At 43.3% G+C, this 26053-nt stretch overlaps 1 protein-coding gene across 3 annotated transcripts in view; it reads right to left on the bottom strand.

Moving 5' to 3' along the window:
• The window catches only part of TSPAN5 (tetraspanin 5), a 153386-nt gene that overhangs the window by 112542 nt on the left and 14791 nt on the right, over positions 1–26053 (bottom strand). Inside the window, exon 1 of one of the 3 annotated variants that reach the window (XM_064484696.1) lies at positions 25036–25096. The exons of the other annotated variants lie outside the window; for them this stretch is intronic. The gene's annotated coding sequence lies outside the window, so the exon portion shown is untranslated. Of the gene's footprint in view, positions 1–25035; positions 25097–26053 lie in introns of those variants that run through there. 3 annotated transcript variants of the gene reach the window in all.

The following is a 26053-nucleotide window of genomic DNA, read 5'->3' as shown; positions in this document are numbered from 1 at the left end:
AGATGAAGAGAGTACAGTACATGTGCTCACTTCGCTCCTCATGGGGTCCAGCTGCACAGTCTCAGACAGACACGTGGTAAATCTTTCCAGGCCCCATTCTTCTCACAACATGACAGGGTTGACCAGATGGCCACTACTGCCATTGCAACAATATGCTTCTATAATTCTACACCGTGCTTTCCATACTTTACCTCCCCAATGACAGTTATGACCAGCATTGTCCCAACCACATATGGGAAGCAATTATTTCCAGGCTGCAGAAAGAGAAAATCTGGGTCCCTCTCTTTCTGTAAGATAATGATGCAGATTCTAATTTCCAAACTCTTGAATACTAGATATGGAGAAGCACCACCTGAATCCATAAGGAAGAATTTAAGAGGAAAAGTACTTTTGTACTTTGTACAAAAGTAAATTTGTGGAGCCCTCTACTCAAAAAAGCAAATACCAAAATAAATGGATACATTGAAATGATCTAATCAGAGCCGGGCATTAAAGATCTCATAGGTATGATTTCATCTAGTCTTTCATCCAGGCCTCTCCATTTTATAGATAAACAAAGTTAGGCACAAAGAGATTAAGTAATTTGCCCAAGGATACCCAGCTAGTGAGAGGAAGGCCAAACACTAGAACCCAGCCAAGAATAATTTACTCATTCCAAAAAGGTATCAGAGGATGCTAGCAGTCTGGGATAAGCTCCTAGTCTCTAGAGGCAAATGTCAAAGAGGACAGCCAAGCCCTCCCACAAAGCATTGCTTACTGTTCCACACAAGCTGGAACACGGGGCTGATCAGTGCTAATCAGTGCATCTATCTTCGGTTCACACATTCTCATCCAAAGGTGGCGTGAGTCCCATAAGGCACAGTAGCTGACACTCTTTCTAAAACAGACCAATAGCTCAAAAGTGGTTACGACCTTCTCAGATTCCAGGCTGGGTTTCCCACCTCCTTGCTGTTACTGTACCACAATTACCTCACCAAACCTCAGGACGCCGGTGCTGCCGTGCCAGCCCACCAGCTGAGCAGCAGCAACTGGCCCAAAGACACGGCCCGCGGACCTCACTTCCTGCTCTGGCAGTCAGGACTACATCTGCGCCTGTTCAGGGTCTAGCCCATCGTTCTCCAAGCTCAGAGCTGGACAAGCCCCAGATATCCAAGAAACCATCTGTTACAAAACCCTCCCTCCTCCCACTTCACTTCGTAACACACCGCGGCATCTGCCACCATCCCTGGTTACACAAGTGGGAGTTAGCGAGAGCCTTCGGAACCAAGTCTGTGGTGCTCTCCGGGGTGACCTTGGAGAGGACGCCACCCATGAGGACCTCGTCCAGAAACACAGGAGCCAGTAGTTTGAGATCCGACATCCTGAAACAAACACCTCCATGTATTCTGTCTCAGGGCATTAATGACAGTAGATGCTAGGATAATACATTCAATTTCCTCAACTCTTAGGATCTTGGACCATTTATCTCTTTCAATGCACATTTTACTTATTCTTTAATAGACACTTTTTGAAGCACAAGTTGCAAGTATTAAATACAAAGTAGGAACAACCACACTAATAATATACTAATATCCCAGACCTAAAACAGCATAAAATTACTTTTCAATTAAGAGCAAAACCAGAATGAAACTGAGCATTCTCTGAAAGCCACTCCATTATTATATTTAAATTCCAAGTAAACCCCAAGCAGCTACATTTGTATAATAATAGTCATAAGAACTAACACTGATTGAGTATTCACCATGTGCCAGACTGCATGAGATTCTTCAATGTATGATCTCACTGAATTCTTCTAACAACTCTATCTCCTCGTTTTTTTAAGTGAAAGAGGCATCTGGAGGATAACTAACTTGCCTAAGGTCAACAAAAAGCAGCCAAGTCAAGGTTCAAACCTAGGTCCACATGACCCCAAAGCCGTTTTTAACATGACTTCACTCTGGCTTGGGATCTTTGGTGTAGAAGCAAACACTAAAACTGCGTTTTTCATTGAACCACATCCCTCTGCATTTTAAGAGGTCCTGTGTAAATGACTGCCCTGAAAATTTTACAGGCAAGGGAGGGAAACTGGCACTCACCTACCAAGTCTGCAGCACAGATGCAAGCAGCTGTGGGGGAACAAGTGAACCGTGTGCCCGGCAAAGTTGTAAGTGCATCTGTCTCAGACTTGAAATTTCTAAAAGAAATGAGAAGCCAAAGAGATGGAAGGGAGAATCTACTTCTAAATTCTGCAGAGAATGTTAAATGAACATAGTAGGCCCCGTACAGCTCTGACAGTCAGTCTGTTAGAAATGAAAAAATAAACTGTTTCCTTCACTACATTCCCTTCTTCACCTAGCGAGCACAGAAACCCATGGACACACACACAAACCCTATTAGTATTAGCCTATTTACACCTTAAATTTTTCATTCTGTTTATTTTCTTTTGGGGGATTCACTCGGCAAACATTTGGCTTTGCTTATACTTCTGTTGTTGTTTTATTGCGGGCGTCAATATGACTTTCTCTTGGGTAGCGGGTCTCAGACATCACATGTAATATCGAGAGGCACAAGGCAGCCACAGACTTACTGCTGAACAACTAAGATCATAAGGATGGAACGATAAAGCTACAGGCCATTGGGCGTACTTACTGGTGATCGTGCTCGGTTCAGCGGCACGTGCTTGTGATGTTTACGACAGAGGCCAATGTCTTGCCTTGCTCTCTACCTTGTCTAATTCTTCACAGTCAACTTTCATTTCATAGTCTTATCAAGCACCACTTATGTGCCATCCGCTGTGCTGGATACTGGAAATATCATGGTGAGCAAAGTATACTGCCTGGTTGAAAAGGCAGAAATTAATCAAGTAAGGACACAAAGGAGTGAGTGATTTACAAAGGAGCACTGAGAAGGAACAGAGATTGGCAAGTACTGTGGCAGTCTTTAAACATGGCTCCAAATTCTGATACTTCTCCCATTAGGAAGTGAGGTCTAGGTCCCCTCCTTGTGAATCTGGGTAGGCTATGATAGCTTTGATAGTTAGCGTAGGGTGGAAATGATGCTATGTCACTTCCAAAAGCTAAGTCACAAAAGCCATGTTGCCTTCTGCTTCTTTTTATTTGCTGGAATACTCCATCTCGGTGCCGTGCACTGGCGTGCTAAGAAGTCTGGCCATCCCCAGGACACCCTGGCTGTGGGGAAGTCTAAGCCACACGAGGGAACTCTGAGTAGGAGCTCTGGTCAACAGTCCCAGCTGAGCCTCGCCTTTGAGCCACCCCTATCCAGGCCCCAGACACATGAGTGGAGATGCTCCCAGATGATTCCAGCCCCCAGCTGTTCAAATCTTCCCAGCTGAGGCTCCAGACATCACAGAGGAGAGACAAGCCATCTTCAGCGTGTCTGAGTTCCTGACCGATGGAATCCCAGAGCATAACAGGATGGTTGTTTAACACCAGGAAGTTGTGGAGTGCTCCGCTACCCAGGGAAACAACCCAATCAGAGGTGGTGTATATATAAAGCAGCCTGCCGTACGCTGGCCAGACAAGTGCTCTACGTGAGAGTAAGGCTGGGGCTGAGAGCCAAGGGGTGAAAAGGCTTGCAACAAAAGGAAGGGGAGGGGATGGTCAAAAAGGCATAAGAGTAGGTTGTAGGCACAGGCCCTGCGGTCAGAGGGAGCATGGCTGGTGCCGGAAGAGGCCGGCTGGGCAGAGCACAGGGAGAGAAGAGCACAAGGCTGACCAGGTAACGGGGGCCAGACCACATTCAGGGCTCTGGTCTCTTATGTGACAGCAGTCAGAAGTTCCTGGACGGTTGTTTGTTTTTTGGATTTTTTTCCTAATTGAGGCAAAATTCACATAAAAGTCACTTTTATGATTGAATTATGTCTCCCCAAAATTCATATGACGTCAAAACCAGTCCCTCACAGTGTGACCTTATTTGGAAATAGAGTCATGGGGGATGGGATGTAGTTAGTTAAGATGAGGCAACTAGGTTAAGTCCTAATCCAACAGGACTGTGTCTTTATAAGCAGGGAAAATTTGGACACAGACAAGCACACAGGGATACGGCATATGAAGACGAAGGCAGAGATTGGGGTGATGGGTCTACAAGCCAAGGAATGCAGAGGATGGCCAGCAAATCCCAGGAGCCGGGGAGAGGCCTGGGGCAGAAACCAACCCTGCCAAAACCCTGATCTCAGACTTGTGGACTCCAGAGCTTTGCGACAACAAATTCCTGCTTTTAACATCACCCAGGTTGTGGTACTTTGTTACAGCAGCCCCAGGGAACTAAGATTGTCACCATTTTAAAACACTTTAAAGTATGTAATTCACTGATTTTTAGTATCTTCAAAATACAGTGTCAGGGGAGGGTACAGCTCAATGGTAGAGCGCATGCTTACCACACACAAGGTCCTGGGTTCAATCCCCAGTACCTCTGTTAAATAAAAAGATAATAATGATAGTAAGTTAAATAAATAAATAAATATTACCTCCCCCCTAAAAATTTAAACTTTTAATAATAAAATTTAAAATGTGTTAAATATATATATAGTGTAATGATCACTACTATCTAATTCTAGAACACTTTCATACCTGGAAAGGAAATCCTGTTCCCTTCTCTCCCCAGCCTTGGCAACCACTAATCTCCTTTCTATCGCTGTGGATTAGTCTACTCTGGACACTTCATATAAATGGAATCACACAGTATGTGGCCTTGTGTGTCTTGCATCCTTCCCTTTGCATGACGTTTTCAAGGTCCCTCCATGTTGTACATGTATCAGTACTTCATTCCTCTAGACAGCCAAATCATGTTCCATCGAGTGTGCTTTATTCATCCATTCATCAGCTGATGGATATTTGAATTGTTTCCATTTTTTTTTTTTGGCTGTTATGTATAAAGGTACTATTGAACACTCCTGGACACCCTTTATATGAACACCTGTTTTCAGTTCTCTAGGGCCTCTACCTAGGCGTAGAGCTGCTGAGTCACATGGCAACTCTATCTTTAACTTTTTGAGGAAACACCAATGTGTCTTCCACAGTGGCTGCACCATTTTCATTCCTACCAGCAATGTCTGAGGGCTCCCTGGCAAGTTATAAGCCAATGAGGGTAAACATCAGAATTGCGCTCTGAAAAAGAAAAACAAGAGGAATTAGCTTGTGTGAAAGTATCTGAGTTGGTTTAGGACTGATGGGTCCTAAAACATTCAAGTAGCGGGGAGAGTATAGCTCAGTGGCAGAGTGCGTGCTCAGCATGCATGAATTTTAAATGAATAAGCCTAATTAACTCCACCCCCTCCAAAAAAAAAATCAAAAAATAAAATTCAAGTGGGAATAGCAGGATAGCAGGTAGGAGAGGTTTGGAAAGGAGGTCAGCCGGCTCTAGAGTTAAAATCTGAGGCTCAGCAGCCTGGAGCATGTCCGAGATTCCTCAAGAGGAAGCACCGAATGGAGAAAAAGAAAAGCGTGGTCTGATCTTTTAGGCGATCCAAATGAAAGGTGGGATTGAGGAAAATGGAGTCTGAAGAAAGGAACAAGATAAACAGGATGTCACAAAATTATAAAATTGGTCGATTAAGAAAGAGGAAGGAGACAAAAGATTAAAAAAAGCCAAACAACAGGAAAAAAACAAAGAAAACAGAAAAAAACTGTAATAAGAAACAAAAGATGGGAAAAGGGTCTAAATTCTGATACTTTAACGAAGAATCAGATATGCACCATTTTACTCTTCCTCCATTTTTCCCTTTATTTCTTTTCTTTTTTTTTTTTTTTGGAAGGGAGAGAGGAACTCATTTTAGTTCCCTCACTCTTAATGTTGTGAGAGGTTAAACTACTTGATCTTTTATCAGAACTGATGAATAAACGTTTTTCAGTCTGGACATCAAACCTATTTAGCTTAAAACAGAGCTCCCGTAAGGGAGCCACGTGAAAAGTCTGGTTATGTACTTAACAAGTTCCTATTGTTTCATCAAAGCGTCTGAGAGCCAGGGAAGACGGTCACATGCCACTTCAAAGTAAGAAATCCACAGTGATTAAAGCAGGAGGAAAACCGTTCCCTTGCACACCCTCCTGGCCAACAAGTAGGTATTTAATTACAGAGGCAAATCAAAAGATGAGACTCCTAAGAATAAACCTGTAATGACATCTTCTGTCCCATTTCAAAATTATAGTTTAGATTATTTTGTTCCTCAAAAGCCATATCCAGAGATTTACATATTAATCAAGGGTGCAGCTAAAACTACATTACAAGGAATTGAATTTTAACTTTGCAACTGTGTGAACAAAGGACTTTTGGGGTTAAATAAACATTGCCTTTAGAAACACTGCACAGGAACCAATCTCCACTCAGGCTGTGGTCCTTTTTAGATACAGACCTGTGTCCTTGGTTAGTCTACTCCTTTAGTGACTCGCAACACTAATAAAAATCAGGAAATGTAAAATTGCACTACACCGACTTATTTTATTTGAATAAAATATGCAACCCTGTATTCACTCCATATTCATACCCTTTGCAACAGATAATATTATCAACTGATAGAAGGGGGGTCCTCCCAGAGTAAATTTGGAAATTAGCTGTTTGAGGCAAGTCCATGCCAGGCAAAAACCCAATTGACATTTGGACCTAAAAGATATTTTCTTTTGCTTTACATGGAAACTATGAAATTGGTTCCAGTTACATTAGAAAACTGAATCACACTGGGAAAAGTAATAAAAATCATTGCAAGCATTAGCCACACTCAGTCACACAGGCTGGTATTCGTGCCTGGTACTTGACATATGTTATTCCAAAGGTATTATTATCCCTGTTTTACGGACAAAGGTCCAGAAGTGCCGAAGCTCCCAATCTTGCCTCTGATGACACAGAATTGAAATGTACTTTATTTTTTTTTTTAAACCACACTACTACAATTGCCTCCACCAGACTAAGCCTTCAGAGACCTGATGTGGGAATTTTTAGAATGTTATTGCTAAGTACAGTTGCAACTGCTGCATAATGATGAGAAAAGAAAGTCAGAAATGAAAGATGGTGATCTCCCAGCGGAAAATATACTTAATACTCAGTTAATAAGTAACATGTTATTACTAAGAGTTCTACAAGAAGTTATTTGATTTAGTTTTGTTAGTGGTGTTGGGGAGGTATGAGAATTTTAGATATGGGGAGTCATTTTCATGTTGTTTCAGACACGGGAAGTAATAAAACAGCCAAGGTGTTCCAAAACACTGTTTCCCCACAGTTCATAAGAAAAAGTCCTCCCAGTGCCCCTGGTTCAGAGACCCAGTTTGATGATGACACTTAGATTATAAGAGCAGTAACCACTGCTCATCAGTACTTCACACAGTAGAGCCACAACCATTAATGTATCCATTAATTCTCAACACACGTCCCTGAAGCAAGTATGAGCATCCCCCTTTTACAGAGGGAAAAACCCCAATGTTACAGAAGTGATGGCAACCGACTTCCAGGAGAGTGTTAGTCATAAATACAAAGGATAAACACTACACTAAGACTTTAAATTCCTCATATATATCAGAGATATGGATGAGCTTAATTTTAGACACAATAACTACGTTCATACCAAAATAATCATTGAAAATCTGTAGTATTCCAGAAGGGAAAATATGATTTGAAAGCACTGAAATGTACTAATAATGATAACAATAATCGCAGGGGGTGGAGGAGAAATACTAATAACTGTTGAACACGTGCAACATGCCAGGCCTGTTCTAAGCACCTGCTGGGCGTTAACTGCCGCCCCTCACAATGAGCTTGTGAGGCAGGTGCTACTACTCTCCTGAGAGGAAACGGCAGCATGGGAGTAATTCCAGAGTCACCTTGAGAGTTCAGAGCAGGATTTGGAGCTAGTCCGGCTCCAAAGTCCACGCCCTTGGCCACAACATTATACAGTTAAACAAGGCACAACTTGTTTTCACGTTCAACCCAGGATTACCTACGCAAGACTGAATTTACTTCACCAAGGAGAGGAAACAAAAATCCCTAATGCTTTGCACTGAACCGTGTTCCACTGCTCCCTCTGTCACGGGTCCCTTGGACCTCTGGTACAATAAAATGCCAAGCCATATCTGGCCCATTCCGGCTCTAAAACACTCATTTGTACTTCAAATACTCATTCACATCTTTAATGGCTTCATCCAACCTACTACTCCCCGAATCCAATTTTCTCTTGAATACATTTAATAGCTTCTTTGTGAATGAATCCTATTAGCACCATTTATTCATTCCTTCTGAAACCACATGTTAGGAGGCAGGAAAATAGCATGTTAGAGTGTTATGTTTATTTCATAAAATACACATCTTCTCTTTAAAAAATAATAGTCTTGTCTAGTTAGATCTTTACATACTACATAAGTCATAAGAAGAAATTTATACTACCACATATAATTTTTTGAGTAATATGTTTATAAGAAATAAATCAATAAGAGTGGAAATAGACTTACCATATGATCCAGAAATCCCACTTTTGGGCATATGTCCAGAGAAAACTCTAATTTGAAAAGATACATGCACCCCAATGTTCATAGCAGCAATATTTATAATAGGCAACACATGGAAACAACCTAAATGCCCATCAACAGATGACTGAATGAAGATGTGGTATATATACACAGGAATACTACTCAGCCATAAAAAAGAACGCAATAGGGAGAGGCTATAGCTCAAGTGGTAGAGCACATGCTTAGCATACACAAGGTCCTGGGTTCAACCCCCAGTACTTCCTCTAAAAATAAATAAGTAAACCTAATTATCCCCCCTCAACCAAAAAATTTTTAAAAAGAATGAAATAATGCCATTTGCAGCAACATAGCAAATGGATGGACCTAGAGATTATCATACTAGGTGAAGTCAGTCAGAGAAAGACAAATACCATATGGTATCATTTATATGTGAAATCTAAAACAAATGATACAAATTATATTTACAAACCAAACAGACTAATGGACACAGAAAAACTATGATTACCAAAGGGGAAAGGATAAATTAGGATTTGGGGATTAACAGACACATACTACTATATATAAAATAAACAACAAGGACCTACTATGTAGCCAGGGAACTATATTCAATTTCTTGTAATAACTTATAATGGAAAAGAATCTGAAAAAAATATATATGTATGCATAACTGAATTGCTTTGCTGTACACCTGAAACTAACACTGTAAATCAATGACACTTCAATAAAAAATTTTAAAAATTAGAGTGGAAACACTTCATATCGATAAATATCTCTAAATGATTTTTCATAAACCAATTATTCACTCATTCCAAAATCACTTGTTACTCTATCAATCCGTGGTTCAAGGACCATCCACATGAGCATCGCCCAGAGGTGGCTGTGAACACAGGTGAGGCCTAATGAATTTCATTTCTGAGGGCAGAATTTTGCATCGCTCACAAACTGTGCACATGTTTCCCAAAGTTTGAGTACCACCATCCCAGCTGTTCAAAGAGCTTATCTCAGCCCCTTAATTGGTCTCCCTGGTTCTGCCCTTCTATCCCCACACACACGCTAGTCTCTATACAACAGAGGGTTCCTTTTCAAAGTGTAAGTCAGATCATGCCCACTTCTCTGCTCAAAACTCTCCAAAGGCTTCTCATGTCCCTTCATGGCCACAGCTCTGAATGATCTCCCACTTTGTCCTTTCCTGCCACGTCCCCCTCCCCGTGGTGCCAATCACTGTGCTGCCTCCTCCCACACCTGGCCCGCCAGAGGCACAGCCTTTGTGGCCATAGGCTCCCCTGCCCGGACTGCTCTCCTGCAGGTATCTCATGGCCTGCACCTCATTTCCCTGGGAGTCATGCTCCAGCATTACCTGGCCACCCTATCAAGAGCCACTCCCCTTCCCCCACCACACACAGATACACATTTTCCTGATTTTATCCTCTTTAGGACTTACCAGTATCTGAAATAGTTACCAGTTTACTTACGTATCTTGTTAGTTGTCTGTTACCCTCACTAAAACATAAGCTTCAGAAAAAGCAGGGGTTTTGTTTCAATCTCTTTTGTTCTTAAATGTATACCACTTGGCACACAGACATCAAAAAGTACTCATTGGATGAATGAATGACTGACTATCATAAATGCTCAAATAAAGGCACCAGTGGAGTGCTGTAGGACTCTAGAGGACAGACTACCCATTCCTCATGGGAAGAGCCCACCTCCCCTCACAGAAGCGAACACAAATTGGGTTTTGAAGGAAGAACAGAAAACAGTCTCTTAGAAAAGGAAGGATATTTTACATGGCAACTAGCCTGCAATCTTCAAAAATGTCAATGTCACGAAAGACACAGAAAGAATGAGGAAATCTTTCAGACTGAGGGAGACCAGGAAGACGTGACAGCTGGGTGTGGTGTGTGGTTCTGAACTGGATCCTTTTGCTCTAAAGGGCATTACTGGGGAAACTGGAGAAACCTGGAGGCCATAGATAAAGAAAGGTATAGAGCAGTTCTTCTGTAGTATTCTTGCAACTTTCCTGTAAGTTTGAAATTGTTTCCAAAGAAGAAAAAGGGGGCAAGGGGTGTCGGAAAACACAAAAGGAATCAGAATTATATGAGTAAATGTAACGCATTAAATAATCTGTGAATTAAATGCCCAATGAATAAAATAGGAGGAAAAAGGACTATCTCTTTCAAACATTTCTATTCCCCTTGCTCCCCAATTCCTCCAAGAAAAACTTTGGGCCTATGTCATCTTGGCTTAGAGTCAGGCCAAATATGGTCATTTTTCTTTAAGTATAACACAAACCCCCTGGATCACAGTGGAAACACAGCACGCAGCAGGACATTTGTCTGCATAAACTCTATAGTAAATGACATCTCTCTTCTCCCTACAGAGTAAAGCTTGAGCCCCGTGAATTGCTGTAACTCAAAACATACTATTTACATAAAAATAATGATGGGGTTGAAGATAGAAAAAGTAAATCTTTGGACTGGATTGCTGTTGTGAGCCAAAGAGAATGATTAAATATAAAATAAGGCGGGTGGAGGAGAAACAGCTTGGGGTATAGAGAAACAGACTGACATAGTTTTTTTTTTTTTTTTGAAACTGGAAGTTACAGGCAACATGCCTAGAATTTAGATACCAGTATTAAGGACCAAACTCTCTTCCAAGCATCTGCAGCTCCGCTGACAGGTCCAATATCATTACAACAAACACCACAGCCATAAGAATCTCAGAGTAACCCAAAGCGTGCCTAGCTAATGACCCCGTAACTCAAGCAGCGTACAATTGCTCACAGCGTTCCCCATTTTAAACACATTAGAACAACATACAAAAGAAATACACCGACGGTACAAAGGACTCATCAGAAGTCCCCTGGTCTTCCATGGTGAGGTGTAAGGCCATTTTTAAAATATAGGCAAGAAACAAAATTAGCTTAACATACAACTTCTCAGGGACACAGCTCCGTACTGTACAACCAAAACGTCAACAGGCAAGTGAAAGCAGGAGTTTAATGCCACAGCGAGGGTCTAGAGAGAGAGAGAGCACCTTCCAAGTTCCCTCCGCTCCTCTGTATGTGGGGTCCACCATGCTCTCTGGTATTGGCTTGTTTTCATTTAGATTTTCTTCCACAGTGGTGAAATTGAGAAATGGCTTATTTTAAAAATGTGAAGTTCCAGCTGCTCCTGGAACACAGTTAGATCTGGCAACACAGGCTCATATCCTCTGGCCGAGCATCAGCTGGAGGAAAGCAGCTCTCCCTGCGCTGGGCGAAAGCATGGCTGACCCTTTACCACACTCCCCTCCGACCCTCAATGGCTCGTCATCTGCCTGGTCCCTCTAAGCAGAGGGATCTGCAACCCCAGCTTGGAAAAAATCCAAAACAAGACGAGAGACAACAAAATACCCAACTTGCGAGGAGGATACCAAAACTGAGCTGTACCTTTTTTTTTTAATTTAAGTATAGTCAGTTTACAATGTTGTGTCAATTTCTGGTGTACAGCATTCGGTTTTTTAATCATACATACATACACATATATTCCTTCTTTTTCATTATAGGTTACTACAAGATATTGAATACCTTTAATATTGCTATCCAGAAGAAACTCGTTATTTATTTTATATACGGTAGTTAGTATCTGCAAATCCTGAACTCCCAATTTATCCCTTCTCACCTGTATCTTACACATTCTGCTCTAATCAGACTTCAAAGAGAAAGCCCACGTTAATAACATTATGTATAATAAATTACATTCACATTCTTCCAAAGGCATTCTCACAAGCATCACTGGCACAGGCAAAGTTTATCATTTTTAACTGAAAACACTTTGCTGGGGAAAACAGGAATGCTTTGAAAGTATCTTTGCTTATCAAAATGAGCAGCTGTTTGTTTCAGAAGCCCTCTACATCAGTTCAAAACTAATCATCATAGTTGTGTATATTTCACCACGAATTAGAAAATATGAGAAAAAAATAACCATCATAAACACACATGTACTGTAATAGAAACAATTTAATAAGCATAATTGCCTTCAATTGTCAAAATAATGAATATTTTAACTTTTTTCTGAATACTTCCCAATTTCCTAGTTGCATACCGGATTATACGTAATCAGAACATTTTCAATCCCAGAGGGACTACCTGTGGACACACAACCATGTCCATGGACAAGGCACACACTTTCTGTGCCTCAGTGTCCTCATCAGAACAAGGTGAAGAACAGCACGGACACCTCATGGGGTCACTGGGAAGATTAAATGAGTTAACACACAAGCAGGATTTAGAACAGCAAAAGAAACAATCACTATTGCCCAGCCTTGTATTACTTGATACACTGACCTAAATTACTGATAAGTTATGTTCTGTCAGAACCATCTTCATCTCTGCCTTGGTTTGCAGAGTCAAACACTGTCTTACAGTTTTCTACTCAGAGCACATTCCATTATTATCAATTTAACTGGCTGTCAAATCTCAAAGTCATTAATAAAAGTAGTGATTTCTCAAATGGTTTATGGTCAACCTCTCTACGAAGTACTTAATAGAAAAGAATTAGCTCTAAACCAGTATCCAAGTGATAGATTTATCAAAACAATCAAGTTTGAAGAATAAAATTCCCAGTGCATTAAAAACGCAGCATTCAAAAAAAAAAAAAAAAAAACCATCAATGCAGGAAAAGGTAAGCACCATCCCCTAAAGGCAGAGCCTGTAAGTGAACGAATGAATGAAAGAATAAATCAATACACAACTGGTGACATGCTGCAGATCACAAACTTCTGCTTTCCCTAAAAACAAACAAAAAAACAAAAAAGACACTGCTTGTACTTAAGAGTCAATGCCGAACTATCTTTTCATACTTACAGAGCAAGGTGATAATGACATAGGAAAATACTCAACCAGCGTTCCCTCGGTGCTTTCCGTATGCACTGATGCATTTGGGCTTAATGTTGATGGGGTGGTCCCTGCCCTCAGTGAGTCTAAAATCTAGGTGGGAAACAAAACTAACAGAGACAAACCAAGTGGTAGCCCCTGAGTATCCAATCCACTCTAGGAGTTCACAGAGAGGGGCACCCAAGGGCACGCTGCAAGTACCCTCAAAGTGAACGGGATCCAGACAAAGGAAGAAGATGCCAGCGTAACAGCGCCACAGCTGTCTCCATCCACCAGGCTGCATAAAGCAAGTGTGTAACACGCATTACCCAGGCTGCACCCCGGCAAGCTGGGCAAAGGGGGCGGAGGTTTTGTTGTTGGAAAAAAAAAATACAGCAAGTGTTGTTCTGCTCAGTAAATCCCTAATACCCCTAAAAACACACAGCAACTCTGCCTCCTGGGAAGCGCTCCCTGACCACTCCTTCCGCGGGCTTACACACCGCTTCCCCTGATGTATTTCTTTACATGTCTTCCATCCACTGGACTGAGAGCTCCCCAAGTCCAAGAACAATCTGAAACCATCTTGTACTGTGGTCCCAGGCCTGCACACTCAGTAAACATCCCTGGAGAGAGTGACAGGGAGGGTCCCTCAGCCAGGGGAAGGGATCCTATCCAGACAGTGAGGCACTGAGGTGGAGCCCACGGATCCCAGTGCCAAGCTCGCCCGCTCATGGCGCTGCTGAGCAGAAGGGAGAGCCCCTGTCCTCAAGGAACTTAGAGTCTGCTTAGGTTACAAAGAGCTGTGAGAAAGCCTCTTAAGTGCTCTATCCAGAGTCAGTTATTCCCAGGAATGTGAAGACTTACTCCTCCCTTTAAAATGAGGGGTAGTGGTTTTTAAAGACCCTGCAGGGCGGAGGGCTTCAGGACAATGTACAAAGAGCGAACGAGGAAGAGCTCCCTGGGTCATACCAAGGGAGGGAATTAACTCGCTCGTAAATCTCAAACGTTCCACGCCCTCTTCTGCTCACTGGCTGAGAAGCCGCCATCTGGAAGGCTTAGCACGTGAAAGGCATTATCAACGGTTCTGCTGGAGTATTCCTGGTAGGCAGAGAACACAAGATGCCAGAACTCTCACACACACACACACACACACACACACACACACAAATCATAATTCTGATTACCTCATTTCACCTTCTTTTTCAGCCAATCCAAATCCAGCCTGTTGTAGCTATTTAACTATTAGAGGAACCTTGCAAATGCTTTGCTGAATCATCCGATAGGCAAAATCTTCACGAGGCCTCACATCCACATTCTGATGCTCAGGCCTGAGCTGACTGGACAGGTAAACACAGACCTCAGCACACAACTGTGAAACTGACAGATGGCGGGAAAGTAAGGCAGGCTGTGTTTAATTTCACCGAGCCTATCTTGGACTCTGGTTACATCCCAGGAGGCTGGGGCCTGAGCCCGCATTCCCCATCCCTGGCTCTGACTGGCCGTGCCTGCGTCTATGAAAGGATCACACCTGCACACGGGCAAAGACAGTGCTCTTATCTGTGGTTCTGTTGTCTGTTTCGTTCTCAGCTCCTCTGCCTGCCTGGGCCTCTGTGCCGGGCCAGCGTGAAGGAATCCACCTCTTCAGGACTCAGCCCGGCTACTGCCCAGAAGCCTGGTCTGAGAGGGGCTCCTAGCTGTTGTTGTTTTTGAGACCTCAGGCTATGGAATCTGATGAAAAATTATCTTCAGGCTAGAGTCACAGAAAGCCCTTTTCCCCCAAAGGGACCCTGCAATTTGAAAGCGTCTTGCAAAGTATGTTCTTGCTCTCGTCTTCAGAGCTTTCCCTGAGGCAGACGCGCAGCAGCTCCAAGTCAGAGGGAAGGAAACTGAGTCTCTGGGGGCCTGGGCCATTACAGACCAGGGCCTCCCTCATGCTGCCTTTTAGATTTTTTTTTTTTTAATGCAACACGATCATTTGGCACTGTCCGCATCACCTCTGAGTCCACAGGTGGGCAGGGAAATGGGAGCATATATTATCCCTGTGCCTCCTACCAGTTCCCCCCAAAACACACTGCCTCCAGTGATGGGTTTGCCCTGGACTGAGAGGCAAGGACCATGCTTGCTGGCCCAACAAAATGCAACAGCATCCTCAACCCCTTCCCATCGACAATCTGCAAGCCTTGGACTGAAGGAAGCACCGACCTGATGCTTTACCCTCCACTTCATTAACAGTCGTGATGCATCCACTATCATATTCTAAAGTCCCAGGTGCACTGGCAACATTCTCCCCTCTTCAAAATGTTAACATGCACGTCTGTATGTGCTGCCAGAGTTTTAACAACATAAATTATCTTCAGCTAGAATCGAAATTTATCAACAGCTCCCTCCCACCCCCACCCTACGCGGGAGCCTCCTGCTCTGAGAGCCAGGCAGTGGAACCCTCGACCAGAGTGATTTAACATCCCTGGGCTTTAAGTACAATCACTGTGTATGCTGTCATCCAAGATGAATAATTTTCAAAGTGAAAGGGGACACTATTCATCATTACATTGAGACTACACGCGTAAGCTAAAACTGTTGCAGAAGACCAAGACCCATTAAGCACTTGAACGATGCAACCCTGGGTGCTGAGGTTATCATCAAAGTGGCATTAAAGGGTAGCCCCAACCCTCTTGAAATTGACTAGTGCAAGATACAATCAAATAATCACCCAAATAAGTAATGATGATCTAACCTAATTATGATGGGTGCTCAAAAGTCCTAGTGTTATAACAGAATATTCCAAGGCTTAACCTGATTTGGGGGGAATCCCACATGCTCTGAGCAGAGCACATGTCAAGGATGTGAAGTAGGGAGGAATTCCAGAAAGAAAAGTAAGACCAGAGCTGGAGTGGGAGAGGAGGAAGAGAGGAAGGAGGGGATATGGCTGAAAGGTGGGCACTGGAGAAGGAAGAGGATAGGGAGGATTTTAGGCAAGACCAAAGGCAGTGGGAAGCCGGGGAGATCACTCAAAGCATGAGAGTCATGATCAGACCCAGGACAGGACCACTCTGGCCCAGGGTCAAGAGTAGACCACAGGGAGGAAAAAGGAAGCAGGAGGCCTATGCAGTCAGGAGGATGAGGGCTCGGACTAGGGCAATGACTGCACAGGTGGACTAACAAGAGCAGATGTGAAAGAAATGGAGATGCAACGTCCAATGACCCCACTGATGGGGAGGAAGCTTGCCAAGCTTCTGGCTCAGCCAGAAAAAAAGGGCCTGAACGTAAGACAGCAAAGCCAGTTCCTTACATTGCCCAGTTCCTAAACTGCCTAAGCTTGCCTTGCCATCTTGTTCACGCAGCCTCAAAAACCCCACGCAACATAATGTTAAAATGAAACACTGAAAGCTACCCTGCCAGTTTTCTCTCTCCCACAAATCAATGAATTTTTCAACAATCTAAACAAGACTGATTCACCTAAACAACTCAATATTCTCAGGGTCTGTCATGACCTCTTCAGTTATGTCACCCAATAATCCAATTGAAAATGAAGTTAAGAGTTCTGAGGGATACAGGAAGTCTGCCTTCCATCTTCAGAGATGGTATTCAAATTGAAAATCCGTTCTAGAAGTGAAAATCTGTAAAAAACCATATCTAGTCCCAAACTAGCTACTATATATAAAATAGATAAACAACACGTTTGTACTGTGTAGCACAGGGAACTATATTCAACATCTTGTAGTAACCTATAATGAAAAAGAATATGAAAAGGAATATATATATGTATGACTGAAACATTATGCTGTACACCAGAAACTGACATATTGTAGACTACTTCAATTTAAAAAATAAATTGAATTTTAAAAATATCTGGTCCCCATTTATTTCATCACTTCAATGAACAGAACTAAAGAGGATTGATGGTCACCCTTTGAGAGAATCTGATAAATAAATGGAAAGGAATCATTATGATTACAGTGGCTACAGCACCCTGTACCCCTACCCCTAAAGATTAGGCTTGCGTGAATATATCACAAGCAGAAAACAGAACAGTGTCCAGCCTCTCCTGCATGCCAAGAATCCCCACGCACATAAGTAAAAATGATCAATCACAGCAAAAATTACAACTGATATCATACCCTCTAGTTTGCAAAGCTCTATTTTCAGTGACCTTGAAAGCACAAGCAGGCGAATGTGCACTTGACTATCAAGATTTGTCACAAGGGCCCTACATGAGCCAACAAAGGAAAACTGTCTTGGACCAAAGTCTGGATTACAGTATATAAAGTTTCCCTACCTGAGAGTGCCATGATCCAGATTTCAAATATTCAAGTATCATCAACTGACACACACATATATGACTTTTTTTTTGCCTTATTAAGTGTACTCTTTAAAATAAAATAATTCATTAAATAGTTTAATTTGTATGCTATTATAAAATGTTTGTTACAAAAGTCCATAAATAGGGGGAAAAAATCTGTAGACATTTTGTCCCAAGTTGAATTTTTAAAAGTAGATAGTCACCCCTCTCTTATCTTACCAGACATACCCCCACCTCACTCAAAAAGGCCCTAGAACACAAAGGAGGGGTCTGTGGTTCTGGAAGGAGAGAGATTCTCCTGGATACGCAAAACTGCATCAGAGGTGAGTCTTTATGGTGAAGAGCTGAAGGGAGGTGGAGAGAATTAAGGGAATAAAAGGATTATAAACCCATCAGGAGGGGGTGGGAGAAGAGACAAAAGATAGCCAATCTTTGGAAAGCCCTCTAGGTTTGAGCTCAGACGGGTCACAGAAATCAGGACCACACACTGCTGAGGACTCGCTCCACAGCCAGCCTCTCCAAGCTTTCTGGGAAGAGGTGAGAAAAGGCAGGAGTACAAGCAGAGAGAAAGCCAAGCAAAATAGGCATTTTCCATCCCCCTCAATCTCCACTGTCAGCCCGCCGCTCCCGCACCAGCACATCTTTCCATATCCAAGAAGGGGGAACAAGTTAGTTCACGTTGGGCTAATGGCTTACAGTTAACTAAGCACTCTCACATTTTCTGAGTCATTCACGCATTCAGAACAATTTCTGGAATGCCTTCTAGGACCCAGGCCCTGTCAAGACCTGGAATGAAACCCCATTCAGGTCCTGGCCCACAAGGACCTCAAAGGCCAGTGGAAATGGGCCTCCTAACTGAATCCGCATCCAAGATGACCACTGTGGCAAGCGCCCCAGGGAGGCGCAATCCACCAACATAATTCCTACACAAGGCAGAGATTTACTGCCTGATGTCTTTATCTGTCCACCAATGGAAATGGTTCCAAGGGTGGACCGAGCTAGACAGAACCTGATCCATGTGATCTGACAGCTGCTAACACTTACAATAGCCAGCCTGTATTTTAACCATTTCAACCCACCTTTGACTTACCATTTAAAAAAGTGTGCTGTGAATCAAAGACCATGAGGTGAAAAACAGGGTGTTAAAAAGGGGAGGGGGGAGAGACAGGCTGGCACTCTGTTGCTAGAACATTCCACAGCCCCCTCTATAGAGGCCAACCAACCAGCCAGAAGCAAAATCTGTAAGCTCCTTCTTTTCAGTATTGTAGTATATTCTGGTGTATTTTTGATGCTTTTAAAAATATGTCTGTAAAAGAGCTATAAAGGAATATATGCTGAAGCTCAGAACAGCTAAATGGGGTAGAGCTAAATGGCGGGGTGGGGTTGCGGGGTAGAGGAAATTCAGCAAAGAGTTCCCAGAGGTTGTAATTCTAGAACCAGCAGCCAACCAGGCCCTGAGAGAAGTGCTTTGCACTCACGGCCTCTGTGCTTTACAACTTTGTATGGCAGATACCATACCTTCGGGAGAAGGTAGACAGAAATGGCAGACACAGCACTGAAAGCAGGGGTAAATGCAAAATTAAAGTCAGGAAAGATAAATAAATTCACAATTTGGGGCTCGTTCCCAAACTCCCATTCCCACAGGGTGACGGGGAGAGAACCCAGTGACACCTCTTACACAGCCGACTGCATCACAGCAGAGGATCCTGAATTTAGAGATCCTGGATATTATATAACAGACATCACATATGCCTATTCCTGTGGCCGGGGAACAGAATGCGGATGAGAAGTGAGAACAGGCAAGGTCTCTACCGTGGAGTTCGGCTTTAATCCTGTCCCAGTTAAAAGCCATTTAAGTATTTAAAGCAGGCAGTATGGCACAATCAGATTTACCACTAGCAAATCCTCCCCGCAGAGAATAGAGTGTTGGGGAAGGAGTGGGGGTACAACAACACTGCAAGGGAAAAATGGCAATGCCTGAACCAAGGCAGGGTCAGGAGGTGGAGAGGAGGAGGTGAGAGCACACTGATTAAGACTGAACAGGTGTTATTGCTGACAGCACTGTGCAAGGTCCGCGATTTTAACCTACCTGCAAGCTAACCACGGTTTCACAGCTGCTGGCAGGACCCGCACAATTCCTGGGTCGGAGACGAAGGATGGTTTATTACTCACAGCAAGACAGCAGCCACAGTATCAGCATCTGCACCGGTTCCCTGAGCAACAGTTCCCCCTGGACAATGCAAAGACGGCTCACCCAGTGGACTGCATCACAAGAGAGGACCCTTGAACTCGGGGAGCCCAAGTATTTTTCTCATGTGCATCTAGCTTCCAAGACTTCTCACTCTACAAACAGCCTTGAAAAGACGGTCCAGAACAAAGGCAGTTAGTACCTCAGCTTGCAAGCAGCACAGAAACATGAGACTGATGGAGAACTGTTTCCCAACATATTCACTTTATGCATGAGGAAACTAAAGCTCAAAGAGCTTAAGATGAGTTGGGCTAAAACAGTTAGAAGGTAAGGGAAGTGAGATTCAAACCCAGACCTTATGACGCTAAGCCTTACTGCCCTCCACTATTCAAAATCTTCTTACATAGAACACAAGGACTTCCGTAGAGCAAGAGGGGATAGGGGTGGGAAATAGGTCCTCCAGGCTTTCCTGGAGGTTACCAGCTCACTTGGGAAGGGAAGAGGGACATACTAGGGGCTGGTGACTCTGCCTAGCTCTAAAGATAAAGGTTCTCCTTTAGTTATATGTTTTAAAACTCCAATGGTGGAACAGAAGCCTGTTGTAGAAGGCAACATAGGGGTATCTCTATGTGGTGGGGGAGAGGTCTACTCCCATGTCTTTTGTAATATCCACCCTGCAAAATTTAAAGTTTTGTGTTAGAATGCATTCAGAATGGTGAAGAAGGTTTATATATTAATACACAGTCTTTACTTCCTGAAATCACTTGCAGAGGTATGCAATAAAATAATTTTCCATATAAAAAATGACCTCTACCCATCTGTGCCTTTAAACTAGCTAACATGTCACATATGATTAAAAGAAAGTAAACTGTATTAAGAAACTAAAAAGAATGTGGTTGGCAGCCTCTTCATTTTGATTACGTACTGGATTCAAGAATCAACTAGTAACGGCAGAAAATTACTACTAACCAAAGAGGGCCTTTCTTTTCAGCACGAGCGAGCAAGCTTATTCATTTATTAACATACGTGAACAAATGGCTTGCTTGACCCCAAGGAGACACAGAGGTTCAGCACCTGCAGGCCTTTCAGTTTCCCTGTGCTCAGTGGGAGCCAGCACGACAGCAGACTCTGGCCTCAGGTTTCTTAGCTCAGGCCACTAAGCAGTCCTTGTCGGACTGGGGGACCCTCCCCCCTGTCAGGGCGCTCTCAGTTCCCCCTGAGAAGCCCCACCCTCACCATCACGTTCCTCTTCAAGGGGTGAAAGGCACAGGTGGTGCCTACTCACGCTGACAGAAAAGTCTGAACCATTCAATTTAAAAGGATCACCCACTTAACACACCACTTGTTTAAATCTTTGGATGACTGCCCAACGCCCACAAGATGCCACCCTACACAACTCTGGGGACCAAGCCGCACGCCTGTCCCAGGGAGCTGTGAGGTCCACAACCTGTGTCACTATGGGTGGCAGCACCCTCAGGGGTAGGGGGTCACTCCCACAGATGCTTCCCCATCAAAGTCCACTTCCCGATCCTTGAATTTTTTTCTTTTAAACATAACCTGTGAATCCCCAGATTCTTGCAGTCATCACAGATCTCAATTGATGGCTGCAGGAAGTTAATAATTTTCACATATCATTAAATGAATGAAAAACAGTATTTATTTATTTCATGCTGAAAACAACAGGAGTGGGGTTTCTACATCTTATCTTGTGTATTTGAGCCTTGAGAGCCCTCTCTCCGTCTAGAATCTTAATGTCTGGCCTGATTACCATGTAGACATATTATTCCTCTGATGAGGAAAGAAGCAAGTATCTATTGCAGATAACTGGTAAATACATTTTTACAGCTATATTTTTAAAAACACACTCACAAAACAATGTTCTGAACAAATGTTCTTACTTAGCTTTCATCAGCTGCACAACTGTCAATTATAAACGCTTCTCTAAATTGCCTATAGCAGCTTAGAGGTGATCTCAGTGTCATTCTCCAGTAGGCTGGTTAACTGATTGTTTGAAAACAATTCATTCCACAAGTATCAAAAAGCAAGCAAAGTCTCTTCCCTAGTCCAGTGCAGCAGAGCCAGGCGGCTTCTAAGACGAACTGTCCCTGCTCCTTCTTAGCTCTGGTCCACCGCTGCCTTGGCCTGGACTTGCCCATCTCTCTCCCTTCAGGGCCAGATGTCTGCCCATCTCTGCACCCAGCCCTGTCTGTGCCCTCCGGGGCTGCCGAGGCTCCCAATGTTCTGTGCTCTCCTCCACTGCCACCAATAATCATGGACCCTGTTGCTCGACACTCAAAATCAGCCCCTCATGTGTCAGCTCTATGTCTTACCTCACTCAGGGCGCAACAGTGCCTGCTAAGACGCGTTGGTCTCTCTCGGTTCCCTGGTGTCACACTGGCCAGTGGCACTGTGATGAAGTGCCTGAGAAGCCCCCATCAGGTCGCGGAAATCTGAGCTCCGAGGAGCCACCCACCCTCGCCTTCCTAACTACACTCTTTGTAGGTGAGGCCCAGGTGATTATGCTCTAAACAGGACACATCTGAATACATTTAACTGGCTACGCACTCAACGGGTACACAGCACACCTGTGTCTGCTCCGGATTTGCTTTTACCCTCCTTCCAAGGTAACGCATTCACCTCAGTACTGTTTCATGGAAGCTGGCCGAAGACTCGAGACTCCTGGCATTATCCGCAGCATGGGTGTTAGCCCTCCTCTAACCAAAGTCCACAGAGGTGGCTCTGAGGGGCCCCGGAGGGAGGTGCACGTGCTGCTTTACGTCGGGGTCACAGCTGTGCAGCCTGTGCCTCGGGAACCTGCTGCTTCATAGTAAGAAGCTAGATTGCTCTTTGTCCCAGGGAGAGATGTTACCTCACCCTTCAGGGTTGCTGCCACAAACACAACCCTAAGGGACAGTCCAGGTGAATAGCATTTTTGGCACAGCCGGCAAGACGTGGAGAAGCACAAGAGACCCACAGAGAACTGTCTCCAAACAAACTGTGTACATTCCTCAGTTTAGACGGTGGCCCTGATGGGGTTCATGGTCTCAACAACCCCTCCACATGAGCCCCCTCCACGCTTCATGCCATGAGTTACAAAAGCAGCAGCACTATGCCGCTCCCTGGAAAGGTACTTTGAAACACCCCATAATGTAGCTGTTCAGCGGCACGGTCTGGGATGCCCCCAAGATCCCTCCGTCAATTCAGTGGCCTAACACCACCTCTGCTGCTTCTCCTCCACTTCTGGAGACTTACCTATATTTAGAAACGCACAAGTAATCAAAAAATAAACATATACACACATACCTATACACATCTATCCGTATAAAATCTACATGTATCTATAGTGGACAGGATAGAGGCTGGTCTCAATCTGGGCAAAACTTTAGTTCCAGGGATCTTCACCTGTACAGCTGAAGGAAGAGAAACCACTTTGCCATAGCTCAGAAAATGAAAAGCAACAAGTCCACCTGATAAACGCTCACACTCTGAAAGGCACTAACTTTGGGGAGGGACATTGCTTTCTTTTACTATAACATCACTGATTCAGACTTCTGTTTCATTCCCATACAGTGAAGAACAATTTAAAATGCCAGATTCCTTAAAATTCAACAGCCCATAACACTAACAAAAACTTGTGAGACTCTAAATATAAATTCAATTAGAAAATTTGTAATTACAATCAATTATATAATAAACCACATTTCATAAACACACCTCCTTGTGCATAACAAATTTTTGCAGAAGGGCCCAGATGGATGCTAATCTTGTTCCTAAGCTGAGAAAATTACTTTAGTTTCAACTAACTTAATTCAATTAATAATTACTGGATACTTGTTAATTATTAGGCATATTTCTTTATGTTATTTTATTGGAACTATAATGTTCTGCATATACTACCATTAAAAAAACAAACAGGTAGGTATGTGGCCTCAAAATGACCCTATAGGCAATACATGAGAAATGCTGGCATTTGTGATAAAGCCACAGAGGGCTGATCAGGTCGTGGCAGGAATGGACATGGAGAACAGCTGCAGCTGTGAGAGGAGAAAGCAGGGTCCAGGAGACTGGGGAACGGAGCAGCTGCCCCAGCGAGAAAACTAAACTCTCAGATCCAGCTGTCAAAGGAAAGCATGGAGATACAAACTCCTCCAGTAGGTGAAGGACAAAAAGAAGCAAAGTTTGGCGTGAGTGAAAAGTGCTATTATACAGAGTGCAATTCCCTAGTAAGGAAAAGTTGACATTCCTGGATTCTGACATCACCTCTCCCAGGTAATAATGAATCAAAAGCCTGCACCTGTCCTGAGTAGGTATCCCTTCCACACCCGACTCCAATATCAGCATTCACGGGGCACTCACCACCCCCAACCCCCTCGTCAAGCTTTGCGCATGCTTCATCTCACTGAATCATTACAATTATCCTTATGGGTGGGCACTACCGTTACCACTTTCTGCCCAAAAGAAACAGTTCAGAGTGATGACATAACTCTTCACAGTCACACAGCTTGAAAGTACCAAAGCCAGTATTTGAACCCAATAAGTCTCACTTTTAATGACTATCTTAAATACTGCAATATTCTCTGCCTAGCTTGGATGGGGGAGGGGGGCTGGGGAGGGAGGAGAGAAAAAGAATAAATGTACCTTTTAAAAAATATGTATCACCTCGTACTATTTGGAGCACATCAGTGCAAAACAAATAACAAAATCCATGGGTATCTGCGTTGAGTAATAAAAAAACAAAAACAAACAACAAAAAAACCCCAAAAAACCCCAAATAGGTCACAAGCGAAATCATAGGTTAAGTTCATCACACGGAATCACCAAACACCTAATAGCTTAAATGAAACATGAACAATATTAGAAATGACAAAGAACTTCAAATAATACCTATGCCATCGAGCTTAATCTGTTCAATACAAAACCTTACGTGCAATTTAACTGGAGGCCTTTGCTTCTCTGGTAACTTAAAAGCCACATATGGAATCGATATGAAGCAGGAGTTTTTGAGTCTGCTCATTCCAAAGCGCAAGAGTAATGCGTAACAAATAATCTGAATACTCACTTAACATAAAGTCAGGCTGATGTTAATCAAAATGACTGAGCCAAAACTGTTTAGTAGAACCAAACGGAGTCAAAGCACTGGGTCTTGGAAACCTGGGCAATTCAGCAAGTACACAGCCTACAGACAGCAGAGACCAAATGCCGGCTTCAGCCTGGATCAACGTTTAAGCGGTAAACAGATAGATACCTTCTCCACCGCGCTCAGCACCACGTCAAATCCTCAAAGCCTCTAGTGGTCGGCTCCGCACGCCCCGCCCGCCCCGCACGCTCTTCCCGCTCCGCACGCTCCGCCCGCGCACCGAGCGCAGAACCTCCCGCCCACGGAGACGCTCCGCGCTAAGAGCACCGGCTGTCCCAACTTTACCAATTGGGGGTTTTGCAGAGAAGTTTCCATGGGGGAGGGGGGAGGATTTCACTATGAAGAGGGGAAAAAGGGGGAGAAAAGGTGGTAAAAACTAGAGGCCTAAAAGATTTTTAAGGTCGCAACATGGAAGTCGAGATTTTATCAAGACGGCAAAAGACCAATTAGAGGATAGTTCCAATACCTGAGCACTAAAAAGACAAAAGACTCTCCAAAGAACACTCAAATGTGTGCGCGGCCATTCCTGTTCCAAATAATTCCAACCTTCTGTGCTTTCATCAGCAGGTTAACCTTCTCAAAGAGTGAGCAACAGATTTTGTTACCTCAAAAGCAAAAGCAAAAAAAAAAAAAAAAAAAAAAAAAAACCTGTGTTCTCAACTCTGGAATTAACTTCACAGGAAAAAAGGGGGTGGGGCGGGATTCAACAGAAAGGACGCTTAAAATTTTAAAACTGCATTTTAAAAGGTTCTTAGCAACAATTAATGACTTGTTGGGGCCTCCAGCTAAGATACAGTAATTTTGTAGTTCAAAGAGTTTATTTTCTAGTTTTCATCTAAAAACCAAAAACAAACCAACCAACCAAAAACAAACAAGCAAACGAAAAACAAGAATGGCGTTTTTTCCTGTTTAGATACAATATTTAATTTAAATCCTACTTTTTTGTCAACTGGAAAGACATCCGGGGGAAAGCCTGAATGATCTGTATCGCTGGCTCAAATGCTCACCTCCACAACTGAAAGGCTATGTACTGATCATATATTTTTTTAATTTTTTAAATTTATTTATGTATTTATTTTGGTGGGGGGCTGTAATTAGGTTTATTTATTTATTTTTAGAGGCGGTA

The sequence above is a fragment of the Camelus dromedarius genome, chromosome 1, assembly GCF_036321535.1.
Source record: "Camelus dromedarius isolate mCamDro1 chromosome 1, mCamDro1.pat, whole genome shotgun sequence".
Lineage (NCBI taxonomy): Eukaryota > Metazoa > Chordata > Mammalia > Artiodactyla > Camelidae > Camelus > Camelus dromedarius.
The sequence above is the reverse complement of the archived record's forward strand: the minus strand, read 5'-3'. Positions and strand labels throughout refer to the sequence as shown.